The sequence below is a fragment of the Miniopterus natalensis genome, chromosome 1 (genome assembly GCF_054644295.1).
Source record: "Miniopterus natalensis isolate mMinNat1 chromosome 1, mMinNat1.hap1, whole genome shotgun sequence".
Classification (NCBI taxonomy): Eukaryota; Metazoa; Chordata; class Mammalia; order Chiroptera; family Miniopteridae; genus Miniopterus; species Miniopterus natalensis.
Window position 1 is genome coordinate 153905462 of NC_142081.1, and position 26375 is coordinate 153931836.

At 39.7% G+C, this 26375-nt stretch overlaps 1 protein-coding gene across 6 annotated transcripts in view; it reads right to left on the reverse strand.

Annotated features, from left to right (window-relative positions):
- PTPN13 (protein tyrosine phosphatase non-receptor type 13) overlaps positions 1-14138 on the reverse strand; it is a 173214-nt gene extending 159076 nt beyond the window's left edge. For 5 of the 6 annotated variants that reach the window (XM_087826687.1, XM_087826682.1, XM_087826672.1 and 2 more), the window contains exon 1: positions 14038-14138. The gene's annotated coding sequence lies outside the window, so the exon portion shown is untranslated. Of the gene's footprint in view, positions 1-12059; positions 12135-14037 lie in introns of those variants that run through there. The other variant, XM_087826669.1, reaches the window with a different exon arrangement.
- Between the last annotated feature and the right edge of the window lie 12237 nt (positions 14139-26375).

Below are 26375 nucleotides of genomic sequence, written 5' to 3' on the forward strand. Positions count from 1 at the left end.
ACTACCCCTTGCCCTTCCTGCCCTATAGGTATTTTTAGGCTAGTGACAACTGACCAAGGGTACATATAATAACAGCCCAACTTACAGAACAAATGTATAAAATCATTACCAAAATATCTATTATTTTCTAAAGGGAAGATAGGATTTCTAGAAAGATACATTGAAAAGAGTACTTATTTTCTACTAATTGTATGAACACTGTATTTGGGGCACATTTTTAACTATAGGTTCCTGGGGATCTAGGAAATATCTCAAAATGCTTATTTTTAACAAATTCATAGGTAATTTGGATATAACTCACTTTGGAAACCACAACATACTGTACCTTTGCCTACATTTAAAAAAATACACATAAAAGGAAGCATAATTAGAAAGAGCTAAAACAATGTTATTAGAATATTATGCTCTGGCACACTTTTCCTCCCAATGCACTCTATTTAAGTAGGAAAAAAATCTAAACTTTAGGTACACAATAAGAGTTACTCTGTAGTTAGTCTTCAGTATTCATTATTAAGCCAAGAAAGGAAAATCGGAACAGCAAACATGTTTTTAAAACAATGTTATACACCTAAAATTTCTGTATATTGAGGTTAATTTGTACCCCAGTGCTCTATAAAATAGATGAACCAATTTCAGCTATACCCAATATTTGTCAACTTCAGTTAAAAAGTTTTTTTAACTTCACAAACAAAACAGTATAAGACATCCATGTTTGCTTTTATTATTAACAGATTTTTAACTGCTAATAAAAAAAGTGGAGATTAACAGGTCAAAAGTGTGAGAAATGTCTAACTAGGTAATTTGAGGGGGGGAAAGAAAATCAGAAATATGAAGATGTACTTCATTATATAAAAAATATTTTATGCACTATTTTTTTCAAAAGCAAAGAACTTTTTTTTGCAAACTAATAAGGACATGCAAAGTTTCACATCAGTTTGGCATCATTATTATTATTCATTAATGTTCCCTCCTGGATATGGTAATATTATTGAAGGTTACAGAAGAGCACCCCATGGAGGGGAGCTGGAAGTAGGAATAGAAAGATGACTTTTCAATGAAAAAATAAGATACTTAAAAATAAGAAAACAAACTACCTGCTATAATAATTAAAGTCTGCACAACCCATCCCCTTCTGAGGGCAACAAAACTGTTTACTTAACAAAAGAACTGCATAATCATCTAAACTATCTACATGAGAATACAATTCTTAAGTGGAAAAAAAAGGAACTGAAGACAGTTAAGGAAAAGGGTTAATACTGATTTTAATTTTATGTCTCAAAGAACTCTAGGAAATAAATCCCACTTCTCCAAATAAAAGCAAATGGCAACTAATTATATTGCAAATGAATTTTAAAATCATATGATGAACTAAAATTTAGAAACTTATGTAGTTCTCCTATCAGACACTCTTTATACCACCACATACAAAGCATCCAAGCCTACTCAAAGAGTTGATTCAAAGGAGAAGAAAAGAAACTTTGTTAGCAGTTACCAACAGTTTGGGGTTCTGTAAATAACAGCTGTCAACCAAACCAAAGGACTTTTTTTTTAATGCATTAAGAATGGAAAGGAGAGTTGGTCATAACTATTCCTAATGACCACACCTTCATAAGATCATTACTTCTAACCCTGAACTAAAAGTTATATAGATGATTTTCACAATTAAAATATATAGTGTGTAGTGATTACACAGGCTTTGGGAACTTTGGAACCAGACAGCATAATTACATCTAAAATGCTGGTTCGCCCATATTTTTAAAAAAGATCTTCAGGCAAAATATCATAATCTGTTTCTCCGCTCAACAGAATAGATTCTATATGTCATGAATTCTTCATAATCTAATCCTTCTACTCCTAAAACAGGTTAGTTTTCCCTTATGTATCACCATTTTGGGCACTTTTGTTTCTTTTTGGCCTTTTTTTAAAAAAATTCTTCATTAAAAATAGAGCAAAACGTAAACTATGGTTATAATCATGCTTTATTTCCTGTTTTATCTTTTTTCTATTTAATATATTTCCACATTATAAAAAACCTCTCATCAACCTGATTTTTTTTCACACCCTCTATTGTAAAGATTTAGAATATTTTAAACCACTCCTCTTCTGTGAACTATTTGTGTTGTTTCCAACTTTATACCATTACAAATAATGCTGTGATGAGCACTTAAACATCTTTTAAAGATTTTCAAAAGGACACTTTATTATCTTTACTCAACAGTTTATAGTAACTTGATGCTATGAAGACCACAGGTTAGCAGAGGGAGAATTTGTGTGGGGGTTGGGGGGGGAGTTGAAAATACACCACCTTTGCAAGAACAATTATTTAAGAAGCTCATGACAATTCCAACATAACCTGTTGAGTTCTCTTTCATATTTGCTATGTAAACTGAGGTAATATTTTGCTCCTCCTTGATACTGCTCATTTTATTTTATTTTTTTTACTTTTTATTTTTTCTTGAACAATTTTTTTTTTAATTTTATTATTGTTTAAAATATTACAGATGTCCCTTTTTCTCCCCAATGACCCGTTCCACCCCGTTCCTTCCCCCTCCCCAGTCCCTCTCCCCACCATTGTCCATGTCCTTGGGTTGTGTATATATGCACATAAATTCTTTGGTTACTCTCTCCCCCTCCACCCACCTGCCCTTCTCCATCCCTAAAATGTCTATACTACCCAAAGCAATTTATAAATTTAATGCAATTTCTATGAAAATACCAACAGCATATTTCACAGACCTAGAACAAACATTTTGAAAATTTATATGGAACCAAAAAAGACCCCGAATAGCTGCAGCCATCTTGAGAAAAAAGAACGGAGTGGGAGGGATCACATTACCAGACTTCAAACTGTATTACAAAGCCATTGTAATCAAAACGGCCTGGTATTGGTACAACAGGCATATAGATCAATGGAACAGAACAGAGATACTGCTCATTTTAAAAGATACTATTCACATGAGAAGTTATGGTTAAGACAACTGACTTTGAAGTCAGACATGGATTCAAAATCTCTGCTCCACCACCAACTAGCTGTGTGACTTACTGTAACTCACTAAGCCTCAGTTTTGTCACCTGTTAAAAAAAAAAAAAAAAATAGCATCTATCTCACAGGACTGTTGTGAAGATAAATGATATCCTACGTGTCAAATTTATTTAAAATATGATTTTATTGATTTTAAAGAGAGGGAGCAAGAGAGAGAAACATCAATGAGAGAGAGAAACTGCGCCCCCCCCCCCCCCCCCCCCAAGGATCAAGCCTACAGCTGGGGCATGTGCCCTGATGGGGAATTGAACCAGCAACCTCTTGGTGAATGGGACAACACCCAACTGAGCCACACTGGCCAGAGCAAGGACAAGTATATTTAACAGCATGCTCTCTAAGTGAACTAGGAGTAATTTATAAGCTAGAGTAACATTCTTTCTTCTAGATGTTTCTAGTTTTTTGTTTGCTTAGAAGTATGTGGTAATATAAAAAGTAGCAGAAAAGAAAAATATACCAGCCACCATTATGTACACTTGATTAATCAAGGCAATGGCAGTTAATCCTTTAGAAGATTTGGTCAGCTAAGACACTATTTTTAGAGTTCTACACTAGATTTGCTGTTACTTAACATTCAAGTAGGTGACTTTAAGCAATCCACCATTATTTGTAGATAGCCAACAAGTTTCGTAACATGCTGTTTCAGGAATCAAAAAATACATCAAGTCCTGAATTGGTAAAATAATGTATATTTGTGAATTGTACTTCTTACATCCTACTAGGTATAGTAGATAAAACACTTATTGAATTAAAAATGGAAGGATGGGGTTCATTTCAAAACTTTTTATCTGCCCAGTATAATGCCAGCATCTAAGAAGAGGGTAGGAAATTATTTTGTAGCCAAAGCAATTTGTAGAAAACATTCCCAATTAATTTTAAATTCTAAATCCTAGTGATAACTATCACAAGACTAAATATGTATAAAGGATGACAGTAAAGTCACACTAGTGGCAAATAAAATACCCAACTACCATAACAGAGTAATACACAACAGGATGAGATTTTTACTTAAACACTTTTCCTGAATGTATAGTTTAGATGGCTCCTTTTAACTATAACCCTCAACTCCAGATTAAGTAAACCAAGAAGTAAATAATCCACATAGTATTTTCAGTTGAACAAATATCACACACACTACTTAGAGTCAAGATCCTTTGTCAGCTTGTTCTATCAAAGTGGCAGAGAGCAGCAAATGATAAATATCTTTGACTCAATCAATAGCTGGCTAATGAAGCAAACTCAGAAAGTGCTGAATAAAATCACTTCCCACTTCATCCAATCCTCCCTGCCTCAGTGAGGCTTCCTCCTTCCTGGAGGCCGCATATTTCACTTGCCCACCACAGGTTGCAATAACCCCTACGCCTTACTCTTCGTTTTCTGCAGATGTGGATTTAGGCCATCACTGTTCCAATTATTCCACTTCTAACCTTAACTTGCTCCGCTCCTCAACCTTCCAAGTCTTCACCGCTACCAAAATCATACTTAAAAGCAGATAATCTTGCCTCCTCCGACAGCACCTTCTGAAGATAACAGCATTAAGCGTGTATTTGTCTTACAAAACCTTATTTTCATTTGTATTCATCAGCAGGCCCGTATCTATCTTTGTGGACTTCACTTCAATCTTACAGAAAAATGTTGCTTTCCTCATGGCTGCAGCTAGCAACCTTACCTAGGGCTCATTCCTTCACATCCAGAGCGAGCCCCGTAAAAGGAGATGACCCTTTTTCACTCTTCTGGCATTTTAAATCTCTTAATCTCATAGAATCTGTTCTTTCACTATCTTTAATCTTAAAAAGTTTTTCCTCTGACCTATGAAATCTCATCTATTTTGCAACCAAATACCATCCTCCATTTTAATGGTAATAACATTCAACTGATCACGCTGTTCTGTTACTTCTACTTTTCTTTCTTTTTAAAAATTTATTTATTGATTTTAGAAAGAAAGTTAGGGAGAAAGAGAAAAACATCGATTTTCTGTTCCACTTATTTATGCATTCACTGGTTGATTCTTGTATGTATGTGCCCTGACTGGAGATTGAACCCACAACCGTGGCGTATCGGGACAATGCTCTAACCAACTAAGCTACCTGGCCAGGGCCTTCTATTTTCTTTAGTCACCTTTCTTTGGCTCCCTGTGGCATCTGGCACTATTGGTCACATACTCCTTGACAGACTCTCCTAAAACACTTTTTTTCACATATACTTTCCTGTTTCTTTTACTCTTTACACTTCCTTAAAAGTTTTATTGCACTTATTCACTGTTTTGTAATATATAGTGGTTTCCTATCTTTCTTATCTGTCTTTTTTAAACCTAGATTTAAAGTTTCTTGGTAAAAAAGCACTTTCCTTTTACTTTTCAGTTTTTCTTAAAATACAGAATACAATTCTGAACAAAGACTATAAGCTGTATAATTAGTTTAGACAAGAAACAAAAGACATTCAAAACAAAAATAAATTTATATTGCTCGTAAAACATTTCTAATTGTTGCTATTTTAACTACAGTAAAATAATCCTATGGATATTTTTTTACCAATTTCTATATTTTTCACATATTCAAGAGGTCATGGCAGATTAGCCCATTTTATTTCCTTTAAAATTTCAAACATTTTAGTCTTAAAGTGGCCCATATGTAGCTACCACGTCTAAAAAGATCGTACATATATAACAGTCTAATAAAAGCAGTCCGTGACCTAATCAAAACAATGTATACTAGAGAAAGTAGTAAATGCTGTTGTCTCAGTATCACTAATCGTATTTCTTAGGTTACTATTTCCCCTAATATACACAGCTGAAGAGAGAAGTGAAAGGTAAAGAATTCTTATAAACTGGATCAGTGGGCTGTGTCCAATAATTTTATATGTGTAGTAATTTAGGAATAAAGCTCACAAAACCGTATGGTAGGTATTATCACTTCCATTTTAAAGATTAGACACAGAGTGATTAGATGACTTATCCAGAATGACACTAATTACTAAAGCACAACCCAAAAAGTATCTAAATTCAAAACCTGTGTTCTTTCTAATACACTATGCTTCCTAATTTATGTTTGAATGAAAATAAACAAATCATAATACTATCTAGATTTAGTTTTCACAAACACTAACATTTAAGAATGGATATAAATAGATTAATTTTCTCTTGTTAAAGGTTAACAATAACTCAATTTAATTTTTCAATGGTAGACTGAATACTGTTTTTTTAATTGTATAAATGAGGCATATTATTTCAAAGAATTAAGTGTCAAACCATGCAAAGTATAATTTTAATGGCCATTAATCAGCCTCCACAGGAAGTGAATCCAGCTTCTTAAATATCCTCTAGGCATGACACTTTATTCAGCATCATTTATGTGTTACCTAGCAAGTGGGAAGTCAATAACACCAACCCCCCATCTATGGGTATCACAATGAAATTTCACTAAACTGGAAACAAATGGAGATCAGATATTAAGAATTCTGGAGAGAAAATAATCAGATCCCTAATATATACTCTCTTCAATTAGTTTTGGGACAGCCAAGTGCCCAATAAAGAACTATAATTCCCAGCTTCAAATTATTCAATTTCAAACTGATAAGGCCTGTAAGCCCGTCATCACTCTCCCTTTCCTTTCTCAACAGCGATGACTTCCAATCTTCACCTCGCTCCTCAAACCTCCAATTCTTTACCCAAATCGTACTTAAAAGCAGATAATCTTGCCTCCTTCAAAAGCACTTTATGAAGTGCTTCTCTTTAATGTAGCGGTGACCAATATAAACAGAAGTCATTGGGTAAGGCTCTTAAGAAAATTCTTTAAAAGGATCTGACTCAGCTGGAAGGCACACCATTTTTGCTATTTTCCCAATTTCTTCCATATTCTGTCTGCCTGCAAGGACACTCTGAATGGAATGTGAGGAGCCTTTGTGACCCGAGGCCACCTTGAGGACAAAAGCCATGCACTAAGCAGGTGGAGGAGAACACTAGAAGACATCCGGGTCGGCTCTGGAGAATTATGCCTGTACTTCATGATATGTTATAGGAAAAATAAATCCCTACTTTCTTTTAGTCCCTTGTCATGCTAGGTCTCTTGTATTGGCAGCCCAATGCAATTTCTAACTGGAAGAAGTAGAACAAGTCATTGCAATGGTCTTGGAAAGTGTACACACACACAATATCTCGAGCAGCATCCCCAGATCAGTGCCCCTATTATAAGACATGTTGGAAGATCTACTATGAATTCTGTAGCTAAATTGTCAAATAAATGAAAAGTGATATATACGACATCATCTTGAAGATTCACAAGGTATGTTAACATACCACAGGTTCTAAAGTGTGCATGGGATCTGTTGGGAAATGTGCCACAAATACTTTCTAAAAAACTTTAGGTTATGATACACAATACTTACTCCCAGAGGCATAGCAACCTAAGATTCATAAATATTAAATAATATCTCTGTGTTTGTTAAATTGTGACCATGTGTATTTAAATATACTAGAATTTATAACTCTGGGAGTGTTATCTTTCAAAATAGACGCTTTGGGAGGATACATACCCATGTCCTCAAACACAATATTCTCAAAAACATTTCTGGGACTGTCTTTTCTAATTATGTTTAGTCGTATTTTTAAAATAACTCCTTTTACTTTATAATCATTTTTCACTTTAATTCAAAGTATACAACTTAAGCACTCACCTTTATAAAACATGAATAAATACATCATTTAATTGAATCAAACCCACTCTCAAAGAACAGGTGTGCCACTAGAAAAGATATTCAAAACAACATCCCATATGCTTTAGAGTCTAAAAGTAACTCCAAAACAGGAGATGAACTGTTCTTAAAATGAGTAGTTTGAAGAGGACATTTATTTTCACAAGTTCCATGAAATATCTCAAAATCAGGAACACATTACATATATCAAGGAGCCCAAGTAATGAGTAGAAGAAACATGTAGCCCAAAGAACAAAGTAGAGTCATAACTTTGAAACAAAAACCACACATTTAAGTTCATATATTACCTTTACCCAGTGTGGTGGTAGTGTTTTTTAAAAAAACCTGTTACAAATCAAACACATACCAAAAATAATAATAGCTAATATTTATCAAATACTTGGTATGCACTAGGTACTACTATAAGTGCTTTATATGTATTAACTCATTTGGTCCTTATAGCAATCCCATAAAAAAAGACTGGTTAGCCCCGGCTTAGTAGCTCCGCTGGTTAGAGCATCGTCCTGATGCGCCAAGATTGCAGGTTTGGTCCCCAGTCAGGACACATACAAGAATCAACCAATGATTGCATAAATAAGTGGAACAACAAATCCATGTTTCTCTCTCTCCCCCTTCCTCTCTCCAAAATCAATAAAAATATATATTAAAAATAAAAGAAGACTGGTTATTATACTCATTTTGCAGATGAAGAAACTAAAGCACAGTGAGGTGCTTAAGAGACTTGTACAAGGTCAGAGAGTTGGTCAATCAGAGTCAGAAATCAAAACCCAGGGAGCCTGGCTCCAGAGTCTATGCTCTAACTACCATGCTATACCTGTCTCTCTAAATCAAATAAGAGTGGTCAAACACCATGTGCAGCTGCGTCTAAAAACAATTCATACACATTCAGATAGTTACCTGAGTGTTTGTCAAGTTTTACAAGTTTACAAGTTATTTATTTTTCTCTTCACAACTGTTCTGTGTCAATATATCCTGTCAATAGATCGATTTATTTGGCATGAACTCAGATGATAAAACCTATGTGGCCAGAGACTATTCGATTTATCTGCTGTCTTGGAAATGTGTCCTCTCTATGAATCACCAGTGCCTAGTAAAGTGCCTGTAAGAATTTAGGAATTCATTGTATATTTACAGAACACAGAACAATCAAAAAGGGAGCTGGGCATCAGGATGTGGATAGATCAGTTCAGATTCATCACTACTGCTACTAAAAAACAGCCAACTAATTGGTTTGGCTCACCAAAAGTGATTTGTTAGTATCCCTTTAGGTGGAAGAACAGTATTATCCGTTTGTCAATTAAATTTTAGTTTCTCAGTACAATCTTAAAATCCCTTTGTAGTTAGAAATCTTGACGTACTAACATAATGAGAAAGATTCAGATAAAAATTTTAAAAACAGCTCAGTTTGGTCTTCAGTTACACAATGGGTGTGATATATTATGTGACCACATTAAAATATTTTCTTTTATTTAAAAGCTGAAGGAGATCCCCACTAACTTTTAATAACAGAGAATAACACAGTCTACATTTTTAAATTGTAACTAGAAGAATTCTATAACTATAAACATTGGAGGATATGTTGACTTGAATTATAAGTGAAGTAACAGTATTGCCAAGTACTATATCCTATTTTTTATTCATTTCCATACACCTCAAAGCAGTGCCAGAATTTCAAAGTTCCAATTGTACTCAACCAAATGGTATATATCTACAATATAGCATTATCTAGTTTTGATTTAATAACTAAAGATTCCAGAACTACAGTTTCTGTTATATTTATTATTTTTTAAATTTTTAGGTTTTGTTTTTTTTAAGAAATATGTTTTTACTGATTTCAGAGAGAGGAAGGGAGAGGAAGAGAGAGACAGAAACTTCAATGATGAGAGAGTCATTGATCGGCTGCCTCCTGCATGCTCCCTACTAGGGATTGAGCCTGAAATCCAGGCATGTGCCCTGACCAGGAACCGAACGTTGACCTCCTGGTTCACAGGTCGATGCTCAACCAACTGAGCCACACCAGCCAGGGCTTGTTTTATTTTAACAAAACAGCTACTCCAGTTTTCAAGTTCAGCTATCGGGATACACTTTAGCTTTGGTGAGTTTTCATATAGTGCATAGGAAATTGAGATGTGTTACATTTGACTCATGCTTCAAGCTCATTCTTTAAGCGCAGAAGCTATCATCAGAGTAAAATTAGAACAGATTGTGTAAAGAATGAATTTAATCAACATTATGTTCAGATAATTCCATGAAATTACATCTCAGCACAAATCAAGAATATGAAAGATAATGAGGAGGAAATGAATCTATTATTCAGAACTTTATAAAAAGGGGAATTCCTGTACCCAAATACTAATCATTTCTTTTCACTTCAAAAACTGAATTACATTATATTTTCCAGAAGAGACATTTGACTGCATTAAGACGTAAAACAATTAATCATTCCTTAATAGTTTAAATGTTTATTTTTAAAATTACACTTTTATAGAAATAGTGCTTAAGTAATACTTAAGCAGTGCTAAGAGGAACAAAATTTTTTAAAAGGGTTCCCTTACTTTAAAAAAAATTCCCACCTGGCCAGCATGGCTCAGAGGTTGAGCATCAACCTATGATACAGGAGATCCCGATTCAATTCCCGGTCAGGGCACCTGTCCGGGTTGTGGGTTCGATCCCGGATGTGCAGGAGGCAGCCCATCAATGACTCACTCATCATTGATGTTTCTCTCTCTCTCTCTCCCTCTCCTTTCCTCTCTCTGAAATCAATAAAGATATATTAAAAAAAAAATACATACTTTTAAACTGTAAATCTGAAGGAAATGAATATATATATATTCTATTTCAGGTGATGAGAAATTGGAATACAAATTTTAAAACCTATAGATAATACAGAATTTTCTGCGATGATATCCAATATAGTAGCTACTAGCCACAAGTGGCTATTGAACATTTACAATATGGCAGGCTGCCTGTGTGGCTCAGCTGGTTGAGCACTGTCCCATGCACCGGAAGGTCACTGGCTCGATTCCTGGGCATAGCACATGGCCGGGTTGCAGGTTCCATCCCCAGTGAGGGGCATGCAGGAGGCTGCTAATCCCATCGGTTTCTCTCTCTTCCTCTCCCTTTCTCTCTCTCTAAAAATCAATGAAAACATTTTAAAAAATAAAAATAAATAAAGCATATCTTTTAAAAAAATAAATAAAAATTAAAATAAAATATGGCTAGTGGGAAAAAGGAACTGTTTTAAATTATTATCTAATTAATTTAAATTTAGCCACTTATGGCTGAGACTACTGCACTGGAGAGTGCAGCATTAAGAAACTGGAGGTAAGTATTTGTATCTTAAATTTTGATTCAAATAATAAAAAGTCCTATATATGGGCATATATATAGATGCTTCTGAGACTTTTTAAAAAAATACTTGTGATTTATATTGAAGGAAGAACTATAACTCAATATAAAAATGTTGTTGCATTTGTGGGAGTACAGTTTTCTAATACTGACCTTCAAGAGAGGACTAGAATATTGGTCCACAAGTTGGCTCTACGTTTAATTTCTTAGGGAGCTTCCAAAAATATGGATGCATGGGTCTCATCCCCTGCCCCCACCCCACCCCCCTAAAGATTCTGGTTTAACTGGTCTGGGTTGAGTCCTGGGCATAAAGATATATCAAAGCTACTCAGGCTGATTCTAATGTACAGCCACTCAACCAGAAATAAGATAGGAAAACTGTTTATTAGGCATAGATGCAGTATGCAGCCAAAGACATTTCTTTGTTTGTAGGTACACTCATTTCTTACAGTGAATATGAAACTTTAACTTAGGTCATTTAAAGTCCTATATTAATTTACTCATTAAAAATTTTAAAATCCAGTTCCTGAGTTGTTCAACCCATCTTAATTTTCAAATTAAAAGAGAAAGGTTCTCAGAGAAAAATGGGGAAATCCAGAGCAATGAACCCTCACCCTTCCGCATCAGCACTAATCCTTCTTTCTTGAGACCCAATATCTTTTCTCCTTTTTCAGGCCCCTACCTTGTAAAGTGACATTAACACAAATGAGTCACACTTGGTTAAATCAGAGGCCAGACAGAATACCTTCAATGTACTATTCTAATTAATAGCACAAAGTATATGCCAAATAAGAGTATATTGACAGGAGCAACTCAACGCACTGACTTGGAGTGGGGTAGTGTTTCTTTTCTATTTCAAATGGTATTAAATTCAGTTTAATTATACCCCCAAAAATCTTTTGTAACTTATTTAAAAATTACAAACTCTGTCAAAAAAGCAGACGAAGCAGTGGCAGCTTACCCCCAACAGTCCTTTTCTCCACTGTGTTTGGGGCTGGGCAATAAGATGAGCTGGAAAAATATATATTCAATTGACATTGGAGAAGCTACAATGCTCTTCCATCTAATTCTTAACCTATGAAAGTGAAATAAAGCAAGGATTTGACCTGTTTTCCTTAATAATAAATAACACATAAATTCCATTCATTTAAAGATTGACACCTATCATTGACCCAAAAACTGATTATACAGTTCTCAAATTCATGTCCTGCATTTATGAGGCACACCTACAGAAAAAGACAATGTAAGTATTTACAACTTTTGACTCCTACCATAGTATCGAAATCTATCCTTTAAATTGACACTGGTTTCAATGGTTTGTGTATATGTGTGTTACAGGTGACATGAAAAGCTATTTATAAATATTTTTGGATGCTGGTAATCACCCTGCAAAAATTAAGCAGGCTTTACATGCAAGTAAAAATTTTGGTGGGACAAATGTAAATTCAAAAGACAATCCTACATAATGGCAGAGGAAGTCATAATTCTGCAATTGTAAAAGTGAAAGACGCTATAAATCAGTCTCTTTTCTTAATAACTAACCTTAGTTACTTTTCTATTTTTAATTCCAGCTTCCATCCTACCCTCTCCCCCACACATACTCCCACAAAGCCTCTACAACATCAAAGTTAGAACACAATGTTATTATGAAAAAGTATAATAAATTTAGGATTGGATGATAAAGCATTCAACTTGCCTCTGTATGAATTTACTGAACCAATGTATGCATGCATTTAACTTAAAAATGCTAATGACATTAAAACAAGAAATAATTTATATCATAGCACTACCACAAGCCACCAATGAGCATGAAGCAAGTTTTCATTTGGACCCTGGGAACCCCAGTCATCAAGAACTCGGGAAAATACCAACGCTTGTTTCATAATACAGCAACTCCCCCCCCCCGCCCCAATCTTTTAGTAAACTCTGTAGATCTAAATTTTAAAACCTTGCTAATTAGTTACCAGCGCCCTTCAACCCACAGATCAGGTGTCCTACATTTTGTTTAGGTCCCCGCCTTGAAAACAAACCCGATTGCCCCATTTTCTGAGAGGTAAACTCAGCTCGGGGCAGCTCCCTATGAAGTCACCGCGTTTGTTGTTTCAGAGATGCAATTAAACGAAAATGACACAAGGCTGCCTTAGAGATTAGCTCGACGTGCGTGGGGGGGTCGCTCCTGGACGTGTAAGGCCAATGAAACCTGTACTGCCTGCTAAGTCTATTTGAGTGGTAACATTCCCCCCCCCCCATTTCCCCTCCTCTAATATATTCACAACAGAAGGAAATTAAACGTCGCAAGAACTTGCTCGACTTGACCAAACTTTAGCCTTCCAGCTTCCCGTGCTACAAGATCAAGTAATGAGCGGAGGGGGAGGGGGTGCTAACTCGCGCACGAAGAAGAACAGCAGTAAGAGCTTGCATCAGGCGGTGTCTCCCTCTGCCCCCACCGCCCCAGGTCCCACCCCCACCCCCTCTTCCCCGAGCCCTTACACACACACATTCTTCTGGGCGGCCTCTAACCACACCATGTCCACAATCATTTACAAAAATTAGAAACAGACTCCGGGAGCCCTCCCCTTAGCACGCACGGGGCAGAGCAGCGCTAGCAGGATGGGACAATGTCACTCCCTAGCACCCCGCCGTCTCCGACTCGCCCTCGGCGGGTTTCATTCCCAAGAACCCGGCTTTCCTCCGCGGAAGAGGTGGATCTACCGCGCTCAAAATGAAATTTCATCTCATCCTGCCCCTGCCCCCACTCTAACATACAAACACGCCCCACCGCGAAAACCAAAGAAAAGTTTCTTCCACCAGGGCAACAGAGGAGCTGGCGGTAGGGGCTGGAGGAAAAAGCAGAGCGAGGAGAGAGAGGGCGAGCGCGGGGTGCTCCGCCTGGCACTTCTGCACATCCCGCCCGAGCCCAGGGCCGCCCCCGTCCTTACCGGCTCGGCTGCAGACCGGGTCCAGCTACTGCGGCGCGCGGCCGGGACGCGGCGACGGGGCGGGCCGCCGGCAGCCGCCGTGGGCGCCGAGAGCCACCACCTCCTCTCCCCCAAGCGGCTGCGGGCGTGGGCCGAAGGAGCCGGAGCAGGAGCCTGAGCAGCGGCAGAGGGGGAGCAGCATCTCCTCCTCCTCCTCCGCGCCTCGGAAACTCCCCTCCAGCGGCGACCCCGGCCGACCGCCCGACCGCGGAGCGCTCGCGCAGCCTCTCCGCCCTCCGGTGCTCGGCGCGGCGCCACACGCTCCGCCAGACCCCTCCGGCGCGGGGTGGCTCAGCTCCTGCAGCCGGCTCCGAGCGCTGCCGAGGTGGCTGAGGCGGACGGGGCAGCCAGGGAGTGCTGCTCGCCAGCACGACGGTCTCCAGGGGCCGCGACCATGGTGTGTCACCCTCGCCGCGCCGCGGCCGCGAGAGGTATTCACAAAACTTCGGCTCCACCTCAGGCGGCCGCGTCGGCCCCGCCCCCCGCTCCTGTCACTCAACCCGTCCCGAGCTCCAGGAGGAGCGCGGCTCTCTAACCCCTGCGCTCCCCTCCGCCTGATTGGCGCGCTAGGCCTCCGGCCCCGCCCTCTCCCTGGGGACGAGGTCGCCGGGGAGACCGGCGCTCCGGTTCCCATGACAACCGGTGCCCGGGGCCTGGCTCTCGCGTTCTTCCGACGAGCCGGCGGCTCAGGTTGATGGCCGCGCCGCGACGTTCTGGGCCCCTGCGGGGCGCGCTCCCCTCGCTGCAGGCCCAGGTGAGAAGGCAGCAAGCCGCCCCCACACTTGCACCTTCGGAAACAGAACCCGAAGGCTCCGGGGAGCGTGAGGGAGCGTGAACAATGCCTAACCGGTTGCTCGGCCCCTCTCGGTCGAAAGAGCCCCTCCCCCCTTGCCCTCTCTGGTCTCCAGCCCCGTTTCCAAATTCTCACCGGGCGGATTTGGCTTTGCAGGGGTGGGGAGGAGAGGCGAGGGAACCAGCAGGGCTGTGCCCGCTCCCCCAGCAGTATAGCCGCTGGGACCTGGCGCACACGGCTGGGCGAGCCTCCCCACACTTGGAAAGTCACCTTAGAAGGTGCGGTGGCGACCCTCGTCAACCCCGAATGCCCTCTGGAAAACTCAGATTTTCATATTTTTGAAAAAAGTATGTAAGGTTTTTGCCCGGTTATTTTCCCTTCTGAAGAGAAAGCGATCTTAAAGATTAAAAATGTAAGTGAAACATTGACCGTCATCGAATAAAATGAAGACCGTCCACTTCTCTATGTAGGACTGCGCGTTGCAGCTCCGCAACGCTGTGTCCCCGCAGCCGGCCCACCTCCCGCAGGCGAAAAGATGTGGGTCTCAGCAATTCACGAGGAAATCCTGCTGAGCTCATGAGACAGTGGCATCTTGTCATTTGAGTTTCGGTTGTTTGGGTTTATTCTGAGAGATCCAAGGTTACCTGGTCCACTTTGGGGGGGGAGGGGGGGTAAATGGAGTCCTAGACCCTTCGTGTTGGGCCCTAAGTAAATCTAAACTGCATGGTTGGCTCCAAAAGGCGGAGATCTGAGACAAAAGTTAGAGCTGCAATCCTAGGTTCCCTAGCCCCTGAGGCTCAGGTACCTGTATGATGAATGGGGGAATTAATAGTAATGATTTACCTTTGGCTAGCACTTGAATTTTCATTATCTCATTTACTAAATAAATAACTGGGATGGATGTCGTCAGTCAGATAGGCCTTGCAAGTCTGCATTGAATGCATTTACTCACAGTGCTAAACACAGTGAGAAATGCCAGCAGAATTTTCAGATAAGGTCCCTGCCCTGGAGGAGCTAACCACAAAGCCTAAGAGAGAAAACTAGCACTCTTAGAAACAATTTGAGGACACTATAGCTAGAATGGACAGCCAAACCTGAAGTACATTAACAAATGAAAGTCTGCGGTATGTGGGATGGGCAGGATTAGGCGGATTATGGAGGAAGGAAATTTAAATTGGGTTTTGAAGGGCAGGTGGTGGGCTAAATGAATCAAAGATGGGGACAGGCACTTGAAGGAAAGAACAGGCACATTCTCAGGTTATACAGTCAGAGAGCAGGAATAGAGCGGCGGAAATAAGTAACAGCGAGGAGACCGGCCTAGCTGAACTAGAGACAGAGGCGAAGGCTTGGTGCTCATTTCCTAGCCTTTCCCCATTTTCTGAAATAGGAGTTTTTAAATGTTCTTGTTTAGGTATCGGGCTAGTAAGATAGGGAGGTGAGGTAGGTTTGTGAGAAGAAAAACCTTCATGGAACATCTGCTTCTGTTTGCCACTGGGAGTTCATGTATTTATTGGAAAGAAGAGCCATGTCCGTAATACTTGGAATGGCTTATGAGTTCATGTCAGGAAGGAGGTATAAAGAGTATTTTGTTTGAAATTTTCACAAAAGTAGACAAACCACAGGATTGTGAGCACCTTTCTTTCTCTCTTCTCCCCCCCCCTCTTTCTTTTGGGTCATTTCAAGTGGTTGCCTTCAAAGCTTTTTCACCAATAGTCCTTCGGTTTTGTATGAGCTGAAAGGCTGGTTTTTTTTAAAAAAAAGGCTATGATACTAAAACTTGATAAAGAATACACAAAAGAGAAATCTACTGGTTAATCTCCTTTCAGATATAATATAAAATTAAAATACAATACTAACAAATAGAACCCAGAACTACATTACAAATGGTATGTCAGTTGACCTTTGCCAATCTAGTAGGTACAAAATGCTGTCTCATTACAGGAATAATTTTCATTTCTATTATGAATATCTTTTTGTATGCTTACAAGCCATTTATTTTCCACTACTAAAAATATTCTCTCACGTTTTCTTCTAGAACTTTTATGGCTTTGTGTTTTACATTTTATTCTTTGATTCACATGGAATTTATTTTGGTGGTAGCAACAGCTACCCAGTTGTCCCCACAAACCTTAAAAGAATTTGTAAGTTTTACTTCATAAAATATAAAGCTTTTATATAGTAGTAAAAATTATTAGGAAATTTACAAAAGAAGAAATTCAGAAAAGCAACTAATTTTTGAAAGTAGAACAAGTGTGTAAATTAAAATTAAAACAAAAATGAACTATTATATATAGCTATCAAATTGGAAACATATTTTTAAAGACATAATATCTGCTAATGGTGAAAATATGTGAAATAGCTAATACCCCATGATTGTTGGTTAGATTGTAGGTCGGCTTATTTCATTTGGGAGTGCAATTGCAATGTCTTTCATAATTCATAATGTTTATATCCTTTAACTTATTACATTTTAGAAATTTATCCTAAAGAAATATTTACATACATACTCAGAGATATGATCAAGAATATTTATTGCAGTATTATTGGCAATTATAATATTAAAAAAATAAATGTCCATAATAGTGAAATGATTACATAAACTATGGTCTATTCATATATATTATCTATGACAAAACCATGTTATAGTACAGTATGATCTGATTTCTATTCAAAAGTTCATATACCTATGTATATGACAATATTTATACTGTTAACAATGGTTTCTCAGAGGATTAGAATTACAGAAAACATGGCATTTCTGAAATGTTTTTATTTAGAATCCTTATAACAAGCATGTGTTACTTTTGTTATAAAAGGTGAGCGTAGATCTTTACTACTACTAATAAAAAAATTAGATAGCTTACCATAACACAAATTTAGTTGGGCTCCCAAGTGGTCCATGGGCTTCAGAATATTCATCACTTAGGGGCCATACTTGTGACACACTCTAAGTCAGGAATATTTTATGTAGAACCCATGGGTCACCCCATAATGGACCCCTTGAAACTATATTCCAAGTATGTGTGTTTGTGCAGTTTTCTAGGGAGATCATCTATATGTTTCAATAAATTCAGAAAGGGGTTTATATCTCTCCAAAATGGTGAGGTTGTGTTCTTTAAATGCCAATGACTTTAAAATACCACTTTTTACCTCAAAGGTTGAAACGAATTCTGGGCTAATTTAATCTGTAAATAGCAATGTTTTCCCAGCTGGCTTCTTGTGTTCGTCTCAATGTGAAATATTTGTATTCTGGCTTGTACCAACTATGTTAGTGTTTTCTCCCCTTTAAGCCCAGAAACATGTTATCCTTTCTTGCTTACAGAATAAGGACTATGATGGGAACTTTGCCCAGGTGAGAGCAGAAGCCAGATAAGTAATCCACCAAAACATGAGCAGGTAATTGGAGCACAAACTCTGACAAGTGCTTAAGGAAGACTTTGTGAGGCAATGGTAACACTTCCAAGTGAACCAAGAATTAGCTAGGGAAAAAATGCAGCGATGGAAACCAGATAGGACTACAATTACCCTCAGGCCCATTGAATAAACAGGTTATTTTCTTTTGGAGGTAGCTGAACTCTCTTTAAAATGTGAGAATTCCCCTAGGATGTGGAGTTACATGACAGCAATGGCACAGATAACTCTAAATGTTGGGAGGCAGCCTGGTAGCTCAGGACAATGAAAGAGCAAAGTATCTGCACTCAGAAGACCCAAGTACAAATCTTGACAAGACACTTCTTTGAGCATCATTTCCCTCATTTATAAAGTGAAAAAAATAAAAATAGCTGGTAATGTTCTTTCAGTATTCAACAAGATTAAATGAAATATGTAAATGAAGACTATTTATAAACTTCATTTATTTATTTCTTTTATCCTCACCTGCAGATATTTTTTCCATAGCTTTTCAGAGAGAGTGGAAGGGGGAGAGAGGGAGAGAGGGGGAGAGAGAGAGGCATCGATGTGAGAGACATTGATTGGCTGGAATCGAACCTGGTACCCTTCAGTCCACAGGCTGACACTCTCACGGCTGAGCCAAACTGGCCAGGGTTATTTATAAACTTTAAAGCATTATTTAAAAAAATTAAACAACAGCAGCAACAACAATAGCTATACAGATTTTTGGAATCAGTGTTTTAGACTTGAGAAAATTTTTTTCAAATTCTTTTATTCTGAGGAGAAACTTTAAAAAATATTTATTAGGTACCAAGGCTAGCTAGTCCTCTGAAAGGTTAAGTCAGAAAATTTTAATTGTGGTGCTCCTGTCACTTTCACTTTCTTTGCCAACCAAATATTCTTAGCTCTTTCCCAGTTCCCCCCTACTGACCCCAAACTAGCTAGGGCCTGTTACTCAGAATAGGGCTGGCTGCCTGTTAGGCTAAAAGCACTTATCTACTCCCACTTAATTTGCCAGGTGCTTCGGGGCTGTACCTGAACCGAAATGTTTCTCCCGAATGCTGCTGCTGGAAACTCTCACTTTTAGTCACCAATGAGTTAATCTCCAAAGGTGTTAACTTTAGAAGGTGGAGGCTTAAATTCACTTTACCTTTCAGCTTTCTCTCTTTGAACAGAGATAGGTTTATCAGATTAGGTAGTTGTCACTTTAAACCCTGAGGGCCAGAGATACTGGAGAGGTAAATTTTAATTAATGACGGGGAAGGACAAGAGAGGGAAAGCTAGTTTCGGTGTGAGTGGAACAGAAACAGGGAAAGAGAGGTATTTGATGGGGAAAGGTATGCGGAATGAGGTTGACCCTCAGGGCGATGATACCACGGGAGAGGATCAGGGAAGTCTATGTAGTACTAGAGGGGTGTGGCACTGAAATCAAACTGCCTAATTCACAATTTTTACTAGGGCTGGTTCTGTCTGACTCATTTTACTACTTGTCCTGGCAAGTTATGTAACCGCCTATTCAATTTGGATGAAGGGAGTATGGCAAATAAGCATAACCCTTCTGTTGTTTGAAACTTTGCCATGTTCGAACATACACAGAGTAATTTAATATGAATATGCTGTCATCTAAATCTGACCTACAGGGATTTGCCTTAGGGTCCATGACTGCTAATGTTGAATTTTTAAGTGTCCTCAGAAATGGAGGTCAAATCAGAAGTTAAGCTTTCTAGTTAATGTTCCGTTTTAAAGAGGGTGATTTCACACTGAGTGAGCTGCTGTGCAAGAAAGTTGATCATTAAAGGCTTTAAGTGGAGTTGGAGTGCTAAATAAAACAAAGCATTACTTTGTGAAATATTTCTTAAGAGTTGAGTGCCTTGATTTTGCATTTTCCTCTATAATGTCTAATGGAAAACTTAGGAGAAAAATGATCTTATTTATAGAAACCGATTATCAGTTTAGAGCCAAATCCTGATAGATGATATTCATATAAATGCAAAAAATGCTTTTTATAATCACATGAAGAGAGGGAATATGTCTTAGAGAATTTAAGCTGTTAGGATGAGTAGTTCTTTGGCGCATCTAAAAAGTTACAATAGAGAACTATAAAAAATTATACACATGTAACAAGTATTTTGTTTTTACTAAAAACCTATCATGCATTTATTAGCCAATCTTTCCATGCTGGGCCCATCTGTGAGTCTGCTGTTGAGAGTTCCAGGTTGTCTTTTTTACATAAACCCCTCCCCGGTGCAAAATGTACAATGTTCTGTTTTGGTTTTTGTTAAAGGAAACCCAGAACTAGAGGACGTATATAAAATAAGTTTAGAATACTTCTACATTTGTGTAATATATTCCAGTTTTCTTGCCCATGATAATTGGTGGCAGTAATTTGTCTTTCCACAACACTCAACTCCACTTTTTAAAAAGTGTGGTTAAATCAAGCCTTGGTTGGGTAGCTCAGTTGGTTGGAGCATCATCCCTGTATACCAAGGTTACAGGTTCTATCCCTAATCAGGACACATACAAGAATCAACCAGTGGCTCTGGCTGGTGTGGTTTAGTTGGTTGGGCATCCTCCAGTGCAGTGAAAAGTCACTAGTTTAAATCCCAGTCGGGGCACATGCCCGGTTTGTGGGCTTGATCCCCGGGAGGGAGCATGCAGGAGACAGCTGATCACTCTCACACTGATGTTTCTCTTTCTCCCCCCCCCTTCTAATAATCAATAATAAAATAAAATAACAATTGTGGTAAAACATATATAACATAAAATTTATCACTTTAGGTCCCAGCTGGTGTGGCTCAGTTGGTTGAGCGTTGTCCTGTGCGTGGAGACATTCCCGGTCAGAGCACATGCCTGGGTTGCAGGTTCAGCTCTGTGTGGGCTCAATCCCCAATAGGAGGCAGCTAATTGATATTTCTCTTTTTCCCTCTCCATCTCACTCTCTAAAAAAATCAATAAAAACATTTTTTTTAAAAAAGTACCACTTTAGCCATTTTAAAGTTTCAATTTCATTTTCAACAGGAAAAATATATTTTGTACTTTTTAAAAAAATTTATCTAGCGCGGCCGGGCGTGGCTCAGCGGTTGAGCGGTGACCTAGGATCCAGGTGATCAGGGTTTGATTCCTGGTCAGGGCACATGCCCGGGTTGTGGGCTTGATCAATGACTCTCATCATTGATGTTTCTATCTCCCTCTCTCCCTCTCCTTTCCTCTCTCTGAAATCAATAAAGATATATTAAAAAAAAATAAAAAAATTTATCTTTATTATTGAAAGTATTACAGGTATCCCATTTTCCCCCCCAATTAACCCCTTCCACCTTGCTCCCACCCTCTCCCCAGGCCTTCACCCTGTTATTTACTGTGTCCATGGGTTATGCATATATGCATATAACTTCTTTGATTAATCTCTTCCCACCCTCCACCCCCCTTCCCTCTTCCTTCTGAGATAGGACCGTCTGTTGTATGCTTCAATGTCTCTGGATCTGTTTAGTTTGTCAGATTCCTTTGTTCATTTGCTTCTTCTTAAAGAAGACCCTTCAACATTTCATGTGGTGCTGATCTGGTGGTGATGAATTCTTTTTTTCTTATTGTGAAGCTCTTTATCTGACCTTCAGTTCTAAATGATAGCTTTGCTGGGTAGAGCAACCTTGGTTGTAGGTCCTTTGGTTATATGTCCTTGTTTTTCATCACTTTGAATATTTCTTGCCACTCCCTGCTGGCCTGCCAAGTTTCTGTTGAGAAATCAGCTGACAGTCATATGGGTGCTCCCTTGTGGGTAACTAATTGCTTTTCTCTTGCTGCTTTTAAGATTCTCTCTTTGTCTTTAACTTTTGGCATTTTAATTATGATGTGTCTTGCTGTGGGCCTCTTTGGGTTCCTCTTGTTTGAAACTCTCTGTTCTTTCTGGACTTGTAAGTCTATTTCTTTCCCCAGGTAGGGGAAGTTTTCTGTAATTATTTTTTCAAATAGGTTTTCAATTTCTTGCTCTGTTTCTTCTCCTTCTGGCTTCCCAATAATACGAATGTTGAGCCACTTGAAGTTGTCCCAGAGGCTCCTTATACTATCTTCATGTTTCTGGATTCTTTTTTCTTTTTGCTCTTCTGGTTGGGTGTTTTTTGTTTCCTCATGTTCCAAATTGCTGATTTGATTCTCAGCATCCTCTACTGTACTGTTGATTCCTTGTAAATTATTCTTCATTTCAATTCATTTAGCCTTCACTTCTGATTGGTACTTTATTATGTCATTGGTGGTCTCACTTGTTTTCGGAATACTCTTACTAATATGCTTGAGCATCCTTATAACCATAATTCTGCACTCTGTATCTAGTAGCTTGCTTGGTTCTATTTCATTTAGTTCCTTTTCTGGATATTTCTTCTGTTCTTTCCTTTGTGACATGTTTCTTTGCCTCCACATTTTGCCTGTTTCCAGGTGTCATGTATTAGGTAGAGCTGCTATATCTCCTGGAATTTGTAGAGTGCCTTTCTGCAGTAAGTGTCGCGTATGGTCCAGTGGCTCAGCCTCCCCAGTCACCTGAGCTGGGCCTTTTAGGTGCTCCCCTGTGTGAGCTGTGTGCTCTGTCCTGTTGTAGTGGAGCCTTGATTACTGTTGGCATCACTGGGAGGAATTGACCCCCAGGTCAATCAGCTGTGAGGACCAGCTGCAACTACAGCCAAAGACCTGCTGTGCTGGAGACACCTCTGTTGAGCAGGATTTACTTCAGTGGAGCTTTGGTGTTCACCAAGTGCGCCCCTTGAGTGCGTCACTCGTGGATGTGGTAGGGTTGTAATCCAGCGTGGTGGAGTCTGACCACTAGGTGCACTGTCTCTGGGGCCTCCAGCGAGGTGCAAAGTCAGCCTCTGCCAGTGCCTTGCCCGTGGACACCCAGCATGAACTACTCAGCAAACCTTAGTTGGCTGCTACTTGTGCTGGGCTTAGAGGTGCCCAGGAGAGGCCAAGCTATGAGCCAATGCAGGCTGTCACTAGTGCCAGGTCTGGGGCCCCTTATCAAGCCCTGTGGGGCACGCTGCTGCTTGTTTGAGAGAGTTTAGGAAAGTCCTAAGCATAAGGCTCGAGAGGCCACTTGCATAGAAAAGCCACTGGAAATGGCCTGGATGAGCCTGCAGGTGGGGAGGGGCAGGGCCTCCTGAAATCACGGGGTGGGGCCAAAGGTGTGAGTCAGGTGCAGGGGATTCAAATATAGCGCCTGCCTGCCGGCTGTGTGTGGGGAGGACTCTCCAAAGGAGCAATGGCCTCTGCCAGCTCTTCTGCCTGAGAGAAAGCTTCCCTCTACCTCTCGCCCCAACTTCAGGCAGGTTAGTTCCTCCCCAAATGTCTCAAGTTCCGTTTAAGCTGCTGCCTGGTGCTGGGGCTCAGAGGGAGCGCGTCTGAGTGAGTCCGTGCCGGGCCCTTTAAGAGGAGCTGCCTGGAATTCCCGCAGCCTCCGCGACCCTCAGGGACAGTCCCCACTGGTTTTCACACCCCGAAAGTGTGGGGACTTCTCTTCCTGGCCATGGAGCCCTGGGCTGCGGGCCTGATGTGGGGCTGGGAACCCTTACTCCTCTGAGAAACCTCTGCCGCCAAAATACCCTCCTGGGTTTAACCCGCAGCACCGGGTGTGGGCCTGCAGCCGCATCTCTGGGATTCACCCTGATCTTCCCGTGTGTCCGCCCCTCCTACTGCCTCCATGGTTCTTCTGCTCCCTGGTTGTGGGGCTTCTGTTCAGCCAGATTTCAGGAGGTTCTGAGTGATGGTGGTTCTGTATTTTAGTTGTAATTTTGATGTGGTTGCGGGAGGCGGCGGGTGCAGCTGTTACCTACGCCGCCAGCTTGTTTCTCCCCCTGTAGTTATTTTTAATAAAGTATATAAAAATTAAATTACCTGATTACATTTGTAATAATAACATTAAGAGTTTGGAAAATTAAAACGATTGATTTTTATGTAAGTTTTATAAGGACAAGATTGTTTTTTATTCACTGCTATGTCCTTAGCTCCTAGAACAGCACCTGTCACATAGTAGGTGCTCAGACACTATTAAGGGAATAAATGGCTCTTGGTAGTTATAACTCAGAGGGAGGAAGCATAAGTGTGCAGGTATATTATGATATAGCCCATCGGTAAGTGTTCAGAGACTATGAGCATTCATCTGTGTGTCTTATAGAGGGAATGGAGAACATTCCCTCTATAAAATCTAGTGGTTTGATTAAGTGGAATTCATTTAATAGAGCTTCTATTTTATTTAGAAAAATCCCCATATGCTGCTTAGCAAGCCTTATGCACAATTCATGTTCTGTAAATATTAATCTTTGTTGATTGTTGATTGATTTCTTTTCTAAAAATATGTTTTTATTGATTTTAGAGAGAGAGGAAGGGAGAGGGAGAGAGAGAGAAGATTGGCTCCGTCCTGCTGGGGATCAAGCCACAACCTAGGCATGTGCCCTGACAGGGAATTGAGTGACCTTTTGGTGCATGAGATGACACCCCACCAACTGAGCCACACTGGGCCAGGGCTGTTGGTTGATTTCTTTGTTCTTGTTACTCTGTTGAGGGAGGGAAGGAGAGAGCAAGTGGGAAGGAGTTTAAGAGGGAGAGAGAGAAGGAAAGAGGAAGGGCAAAAAGAAGAGCTTTTAATGTTGCATACATAGTCTAGGAGTGTGGAGGGGAAAAGAGAATTTTCTACCCTCTCAAAACAGTTCTAAGTTATGCGAATAATATGAACTCAAAGCAGAATGAACTCTATTCCCTTTGATCAGAGAATGTATTCCAAATACTCAGCTTGCAATAAGCATTCTCTTGCTTCATTGTTGTTTGAATAATCCTTCTTTCTCTTGTCTATTTCTCTAAATGGGAAAGTCTTCTCGATACCACTAATGGCAACTTGAATTAAATGCAGAGTTACAGTTAGCCACAAACCTCTGTTACCCAGAAATCACCACCTTTAGAACTCTTGCCAGTTTGAGCAACAGACTAGATTCCAATTACATTAATAATTCAAATTTAGCCTCATCTGCTCCCATAGGACCTCCAGACTCCTAATAATTTCTCACCTACTCCCCGGATTTCCAGGATTCCTCAAGGGATAGTTCATGTGTGCTCTGTAATGTTGGTCTTTGTTCTAGTACTCACACCTTTCCTGAAAATCTAATGGCTGAGCATCACTTACAGTCAGGAGCTTGTCACTTTCGCTGCTGCTCAGACCCTCCATGAGAGAAACGATGTTAGTATCCAGGGGGTTGCCTCTCGGTGCTCTCACAGCTGCCCGCCGATGAGTCAGAGCTGGCTGGGCCCCACTGCAGAAGCAAGGCCACGGCTGCTTTCGTCACCTGGTTCTCGGAGCAGCGCAGCTTGTGTTCACTATTATGTCACAAAGTTTCAGATGAAATTAACTATTTTAAGTGAATGAAGGTGAAGGAAGACAGTCTCGATGCCATGCTTTTTCTTTTACTGTCGTCACCAAATACACACACGCACATGCACATACTCACACTCACATTAACACACACTCTTTCCCTGTTTTCTTCAGCCAAAAGGAAAAGCACTTCTATGCATAAACTTATTCATATAGATGCTTTGAGAGGATACCAACCCTTTCTTTTATTACAACCAGGCTCTGATAATCAGAATATAGCAGGAAGATGCAATGGGTGGGTACATTCTCTTTAATTAGGATAAGAGAGCTATCTTATAAAGATAGTCATTTGGGCATCTGACCGTGTTTTTCTCAGTAGAGTATGAACTCTTTGAAGGCAGTGCATCAAAAAGGCTATCGGCTTCAAGTACTAGAATAGCTGATAAGCAGCAGCTAAACAGAAAGGGTTATTTTCTCACACAGGAAATCAGGTGGTAGGCAACTGCTTCTGATGTCCAAGTCAGGGCCATTGCAATTCTCTTTGCCTCCCTCGTATAATCTATAAGAGGACTGCTGCAACTCCAGACATCCGGTTCTCTTTTAAGACCAAAAGGAAGATGGAGAAGTGTGGGGTCACACTTGGTTGTTCACATATTTATATGTGTTTTATACATATATGTAAATAGGTATATGTAAAACTTTTCCCAAAAGACTTTGCTTCAGTACTCTTTCACCTACAAGTAATAGGCCAGAATTGTGTCCTTCTAATTACAA